General features: G+C 31.7%; 1 pseudogene; it reads right to left on the bottom strand.

Moving 5' to 3' along the window:
• Window positions 211–2,415, bottom strand: LOC109823617 (annotated as a pseudogene).

The raw sequence follows: 7,895 nt of genomic DNA, 5'->3' as shown, positions 1-7,895 counted from the left end.
CTTCTACTTTTATGTAAAATTTGCTGAGAAATAAAACGTAGTCATAGACATAGCTGAAACTTTCTGAAAGAAAACAGACAGATGATGAGATTCTATTTCATTGAAGAGGAAAGAGACCACATCTGCCGGCTGCAGCCCACAGAAGGGTTTTTGTATCTGCTGTTGAAAATGGAACCTGATCAAGACAAAAGCTTCTTCAATTGTTTTTTTCCCCTTCTTCTGTTTAGTACATTGCCATGGAATCTTCAGCCCCCACTTCCTCCTTTTATTATTTTCACCAATGGAATCATTAATGATAGGACCAAAGGAAAGGAGAGTGAAAGTCATGATTACAATCATTTTAGCTACAAATTGAAGGATTGAAGGAAAGAGGAGATCGGAAAAGGGCATCTCGTAATGCCTTCACATCCACTGATGTGGCCTGAGGAAAAACAAAAACAAAACCCTTCTCTTTTACTTCCTTTAATCAAAAGTTTTTACAGTAGAGAAGCTGCTTTTGGATGTGACTTCCTCCTTTTACATCCTCCATACTATAATCTCTCTCTCTCTGACTCTAAGTAAGAAGACAGCTCACACACTTGCTCCTCCCCTCTCCCTCTCCCTCTCCCTCTCTCTCACAAAAAGCTGACAATGAAATCTTCCCTACTAAGACTCAAAACATAAAAATAACGGTTAATTGCTAATGGGACCCCTAATCGCACTCACCATCCCCATAGTGAAATCGGCCAAGTCTTACGAGAGTGCAAAAGAGTCGAACCTCCAACAAAGGGTTCTTCTATACGCAACAACGAATTAAGCTACTGAGATAGTAAAGTCCAACCACAGCAACACTACAGGGTCTTACATGCAATTAGCCATAAAAATCCAAACAGAAGAAAAACACGGTTAAAAACACAGGGAGCAGTAAAGCTAGCAACCCCTGAACCCACCTCGTTCCTTTCTTTTTAATTCTACCTACCTGTGGCTGCACAAATCCAAGAGCTTCTTCCTCCCTTCAACAATCTCGTCAAACAAATCATCCAACTCCCCGACCAAACCCTCGGTCCCACTCCTCAACCTCTCGACTTCCCCTCTAAGAACCCCCCCACAACCCCCGACCCTCTCGATCTCTCCCTTCAGCCCCTCGACCAGCTCCTTCACCCTCAGAAACTCGAACATCAAAACACCCCCCCTCCCTTGCGTTCTCCTCTCGATCTCCCCCTCAACCCTCTGCTGCACCCTCCCCATGGAGACCATGAAGCCCGACCCGAAGAACACGGACCCGTCCATCGGCCCGGCCCGATTAAGGCCNGAACCCGTTGAATCCGTTGAGCTTCGACTCCATGGTGACCCTCTCGTCGAACCTGAGGTTTAGCCCTTCGATCCTCGTCTCCGCTAGGCTTTTGTTCTCCTGTTCCACGCCCACCGCCTCCCTTCGACACAGGGAGATTGCTCTCATTACCTGTATATAGAGAAGCCAAACGTTAGGATTGAATCTTGTTTAATTAATTGCAAAGCAAAAACAGATGGGGGTGTGGTACACACGCAAATTTGAAAAAAAAAAAAGATGAAACCGTCGAGGATGTCTCTAGTAGGGTTAAGAGTCTTGGCTCTGATACCATGTTAACATGAGAAAAAGATTCTTTTTTATACTTAAAGAAAAAATAATCGTAACATCGAGAAGAAAACTGTAACTAAAAGGTGGTATATATGTATGTATGAAAGCAAGGCGCTGCGTCTAACAGAATCAAGACCTGACGATTGTTATTAGAATTGTCAAGGGAAGACACCATAGCGGCTGCAGCTGTGCAATAATTCTCCATCGCGGATACACTGAGCTTGAGGACGTGGCAAGCCTCCCATAGCCGGGAGCTCTCGTCCATATACTCATCAAGCCACTTCTCACCCATAGGAAGCTTGAGCTTTTGAACAAGGTGAATGAGCTGGGAATGGAAAGATCTCAGAAGGGTTAGCACCCTTTTGAGGAATTGGGCTGACATGAAAGTTGTCGACGCGAAGGATCGTTCGAGGTCTTCGAGCCCATGAGCCAAGATCGAGTAGAATCCATTGACAGAGGAAGAAGAAGGCTTCATGATTGAAGGGAGGAGTTAAAAAAAAAAGGAAAAAAAAAAGGGGGGTGATCGAATTGAGGGAGTTTGAGAAGGAAGAAGAGGGTGTGGTTATATAGAGAGAGGATTAGCAATGATGAAGATCTTGTTTAGGTTGGAAGGGTAATGATGAGTGTTTCCTTTGGAGGGTAAAGGATGATTGGGAATCTGCCATTGTTGAATCAATTCAAAGATAGCTCTCTGTTTTCAAGAGGGAGATGGGAGTCTGAAGTTTGAAGAGATATATGGAGGTAGAAAAACAATGTATTCTTCTCTCTCTCTCTCCCTCTCTCTCTCTCTCTCTCTCCCTCCCCCTACTCTCCCTCTCTCTCTCTCTTCCTTCCCTTTTATAATCTTGAGAGGCAATGCAATTCATGTTCTGGCTGACTAGTGAGTAGAGCACGGGGTACTTCAAAAAACGGTTATACTTGTGCTCTTTTTTATTTATTCGTTTTTTTTTCTATTTTAAAAAAAAATTTAAATTGAAATATAGGCAATTAATGTTTGTTTTGGCAGAATTCTTAGGAATCTAAAATTAAAAAAAAAGTCTCACGTTAATTATGTAACTTTGTGCTTTTAAAAGCGAGTTTGTTAAGAGAAGCAAATAGAATTTGCTCATAACAAATTCTGTCGCAGGTTCTCTATTCTCTCGCGGATCTAATAGAGTCTAACAGAGAGACGAAAAAATTGAACCTCATATTCAACTATCCACACAACCAAAGGGGGGAGAAAAGAAATTTGAAAATTTTTAGAATTTTGATACTTTTCTGAATTTATTAGAATTCCAAAATCCAAATCTTGAAGCCAAACAACCTCTACTGTGAACTAAAATTAGGGAACTTTTTAATACCCATTTCAGTTTCTTTTGTTATAAAAAAAGCCAGCTCAAAGAGCTCCTTTTTCCTTGAATTAAGACTTTTGAGTGCTCCTTTTTCCTTTCAGTTTTCTCTTTGCTCAGGTTTTTCATATGAGGAAACTAATAACTAGTAACTAGTGAGCAAAAGAAATGATGAAGAACCAACTCATTGACACCTGGCTCTTGGGCCATGTGGGCTGGCCCATTTCAAGGTGATGATGATCATGATTTTGCCCCACTGGATTGAGCTTTAAAGCAAAGATTGATGAACTCTCACAAAATATAAATTCTAAAGTTTTGTACTATTATCTAGAGTTGCATTCTTTCAAAGAGAATGGAATGATGGATTCCATGTATCCATCCACATCTCTCTACCCCAAAATTCAAATCTTCTTTTAATGCTCTCTCCCTTTCTCTCTTATATTTTTAGATGTGCTAATTTTTATAATATAAAATTTGGCGTCTCAATGTGAGGGGTTTAATTTATAAATTTTCCATTAAATTAAGGGAGGGTTGCTCGTGGGTTTTTGGAGAATGGGATGCTTAGGGCTTTGAAGAGAGCATGTTGGTCTTTTGAGATCTCTCATTGGAAAGGGGAACGTTAATGAGCACACTCACTATGTTAAAGACTTTATTCTATTAGTGTACAATGGACCATATTATGTAATGTACGATATATTTTTTGCATAAATATCCCTTAAATTATGTGTATCTACAAAACTTTTCCTAAATCTCAATATTTACAGAATTACCATCCAGATCATCACATTTTGAAAACAATAACCCAAATTAACAAATCATCAACTTTGCTGGATATGATGAGTAAATATTTGATTATTTTATTAATATTTTACATTGCAATTACAAATCAGCTTATCAAAGTTAATGATATTTGTTGATTTGAGGGGGGTTTTCTCTCAAAAGTTGATGACTAAAAGGAGTATTTTTGCAAATTATAAGATTTGAGGGTCATCTTTTAAATAGCATGATCTAAAGAGGATATGTATTAAAAAAAAACCTTACTAAGTATAGGAACATCTCATTTGCAAGATTTCAATGCGAGGATATGGAACTAAAGGCATTTTCATTCACATGCTCAACATCTATATATCATACTCTCTTTAAAAGTACCAATTGGAGAAAATCTTTTCATGATCAATATTACCCTTAATTTTTTAAAATATTATATTGTTATCCTAATCTATTCTAATTTTTCTATATATAGTCTTTGAATTTATAATTAAATGATTTATCTCATCCATAATGAGACTTAACATGTTATTGGATAAAGGAGATACATTTGATATAATTTAAAACTTTTACTTATTTTAGTTTGTAGAGAAATCTAAAAATAATATGTCAGCCAGCACCTAAAAATTTTTGGACCTTATAAAAAATACCCTCCAAGCTTTTTTAATTGCAAAAACACCCCTATAAATTTAAATTTTTATTAAAATATCTTTAAAATTATAAATTTTATTTATTTTAATTTAGTGAGAAATCCGAAAAATATATGCTAGCTAAAAAATGAAAGCTTTGACATTGGAGAAAGTATCTTGTAAGTTTTAAAAAATACAAAAACACTCCTAAAAATTCAAAATTTATAAAAACACCTTAAAAATTTCAAACCTATAAACACACTAAAAGCCTACAAATAACACAAACAACCCCAAAATTTTATGAAATTTATAATAAACACTCTAAACTTTTTACAAATTGCAAGATAAAACCCTCAAGATTGTAAAATTTATAAAAATTCAGATAATTTCTAACCTAATAGTACATTAAAAATATAGGAGTTACAAATATCCCTGTATAATTTATAATTTATAGAAAACACCCTTAAAAATTCAAAAATTACAAACAAACACTCAAATTTAAATTTTATAAAAAACACCCTAAGAATTTTAAACTCATTAGTAAATTAAAAATATAGGAATTATAAATAGTTTATAAACAATTTATAATCTATAGAAAAAGTCTATAAGTTTAAAAAATTATTAAAAAACCCTAATATTTATAATTTACAAAAAAACACCATGAAAATTTCTAACCTATAGACAGTAAAATGAATATACAAAATTACTAGCAACCCCTAGAAAATAAAAAATTTATAAAAAATATCATACTTCCTTTAAAAGTATAGGTTTAGAAAAAACTTTTCATGGTCAATATTATACATAACTTTTTTAAAAAGAACAAAACTTATTGAATATCTATTAAATTTGAAATTTATAAAAAAAACAAACTTAAAGTTTAGTATATTAAATTACCCCTCAAAAGTTTGAAAATTTTCAATGATGTTTTGTAGATCCTTGATTTTATTATAAATTTTAATAGTTTTGTGTATTTGTAAATTATAAAAGTTTAGGGTGTTTGTTTTTATAATTTTTAAAACTTTTGAGGATGTTTCTTTTGTAGTTTTTTAAATTTTTATTATGTTTTTAGTGTAATGCATAGATACATTAATTAATGGTGATATTAAAGAGTAAGTTGTTCTTAAGATGTATTAGGTTATAGTTAAGTGTGCACATCACTATTCCTAGCAAGTATAGTTTATACATGTAAAAAATTTTAAACAATCTATATAGTGGTTAAAAGTTTTTTGACTTTAATGTACTATTTTTTATAAATTATATTTAATGTGAACCCATCATATAATTTTGACTGTGGTTATTATAATTTTAATGTTTAATTGATTGAGTATATAGGTATATAGAGCATAGTTTACTTTACTTTCTTGCATGAACTAATATTTGTCACTTAATAATTTAAATTATTACTTTTAAATTTAATATAAAGAGCAGCGTTAATAACATTTATTTATTTACCTATAGGATAATATAATTTTAATTTCTATTTTTTTCTTGAGATTTATTTTATAGTTACACGTGTCAAATTATTACCTAAAATAATAATTATTTTATGCTTAAATTAGGATGATTATAGTTAGTTACTCTATCACTATGAATTTTTTATGAAGATATATACCTTACTTTCTTTAGCTATCTATACTGTCCATGAATATTTTATAAATTAGTTGTTAATTTGACATATTAAATTATTTTTCATTCGTAGAAATTTCTTCTTTGACTTTTAGATTGTGTAATCATTATGTAACCATTCTAGCGTAGAAATGACCTCATTCTAAATGGCTTCAAGCCAATATTGTTTGAGTTGAACTGAAGTATATACTATTGTTACTATGTGTATATATATTTTTAAGAAAATCACGTCGATATTTTTTTAACAAAAAATAATATTCTAACCTCTGATATTATAAAAATAAAATATAGCCAATTGAGTGACTAGCAAAAGAGGACGTACATCAGAAATGTGTGAATAATAAGATAAAGAGGAAATGTAATGACATTGTCAACAGTATTACCAATAGCAAATTACAATGTAAAGTTAAACTATTTTGTGGAGCCCAACTACTGGTTATAAGCATCGATGTTTTCATATATATATATATAGAGAGAGAGAGAGACACAGACACACACACACACACACACACACATATATATATATATATACTTTATAATTTATTAAAAAAAAGTATATAATATTATATAATAAAATTAATTTAATACTGAATAGTACTATCATTGTAAATGAGTAATTACAAAGATGTTAGGGACTAACATGTATGTATTTAAGATTTCAGGACGAATATCTTAGAAACCTATTTATATAAACATGCCAACTTTATCACCTATTCTGTTCACTTTTCTCCTCGCGTATTCTCCACCGATTTCGTTGTCACACTCGGAGTGAAATAGAATTCATGTCGGTGAGGTCTTCTCTCCCTCTATCCCTCGATCTCTTATTTTTTTAAATTAGTTTCTTTAATTCTTTTTTAATTATTTCTTGGATCCATTTCATGTTTCATTCTGTGAAGTGCCTTGTTAGATTCAATTTAAATATAATTTTATTTTAATTATTATTTTTTTTCCTATTTATGGGTCAATTAATCACCAGAATGTTTAGGTCTTTTTGCCTATTTCATATTTTGAATTAACAATTTATTTTAGGAGAATTTTTAAAAAGATCACTTTTTAAAAATATTAGCAAAATTGACTATTTTACATAATAATTAACAAAATTAATCTCTTTTTTGCCACACCATCAAGACTGGCAAAAGAGGTTAATTTTATAAAAAAATTATCTTTAAAATACACGGGACTAATAGTCCCATGCAATTAGAGAATATTAATTACAAAAGTAATAAAAGTCAAAAAATACACGGGACTACCAATCTTTCGTATTTTGCAGTCAAAACCAGAAAATACATGAGACTACTGTATATGTCCTATGTACACTATAATTGCTCTAGGAAAATGAGTTATAATAGCATTTTCTATTCATATTGTTTAGGATAAGATTTGATAGAGACCTTGCATCAAAGAGATTTTTTTTATATTTAAAGTACACGGCGAAATATATCATAATCTCCCTGCTCTAACTTCGTAAGAAAATAATTCTTCATACTTTCAATTTTACTTCTATAATATAGAGAATGAGCAATAAAATTAAATAAGAATATTAGATAATGTAAATATGAGTGAAATCGCAACTAAAATTTAATGTGAATATGAGTCAAACCACAACTAAAAGTTTAATGGACATATTGCAAGTAAATTCATATGCAAAATTCCTTTACGAATTGAATGATCACCCATCTTTTAAAGACTTTAAGATACTAATAAACAAAGATATTATACTAGATCAATGTGTTTATAACTCATAAATAGTAGATCACATGGCGACAATCTAGGTTGAACGAAACAATGACAATCTTTCATTTAAAAGAGAGATTATTGAGTTGATGACCAATCCGACAAAACTTTATTTTCTCATTTATTTTTATTCTATTTTTATCAATTTAAATAATCATGATATTCGACCATGTGCATTGCACGTGCAATCCAACTAGTATATATATATATATA

This window comes from Asparagus officinalis, chromosome 9 (genome assembly GCF_001876935.1).
Source record: "Asparagus officinalis chromosome 9, Aspof.V1, whole genome shotgun sequence".
Lineage (NCBI taxonomy): Eukaryota > Viridiplantae > Streptophyta > Magnoliopsida > Asparagales > Asparagaceae > Asparagus > Asparagus officinalis.
This window is presented reverse-complemented; position numbering and strand designations above follow the sequence as displayed.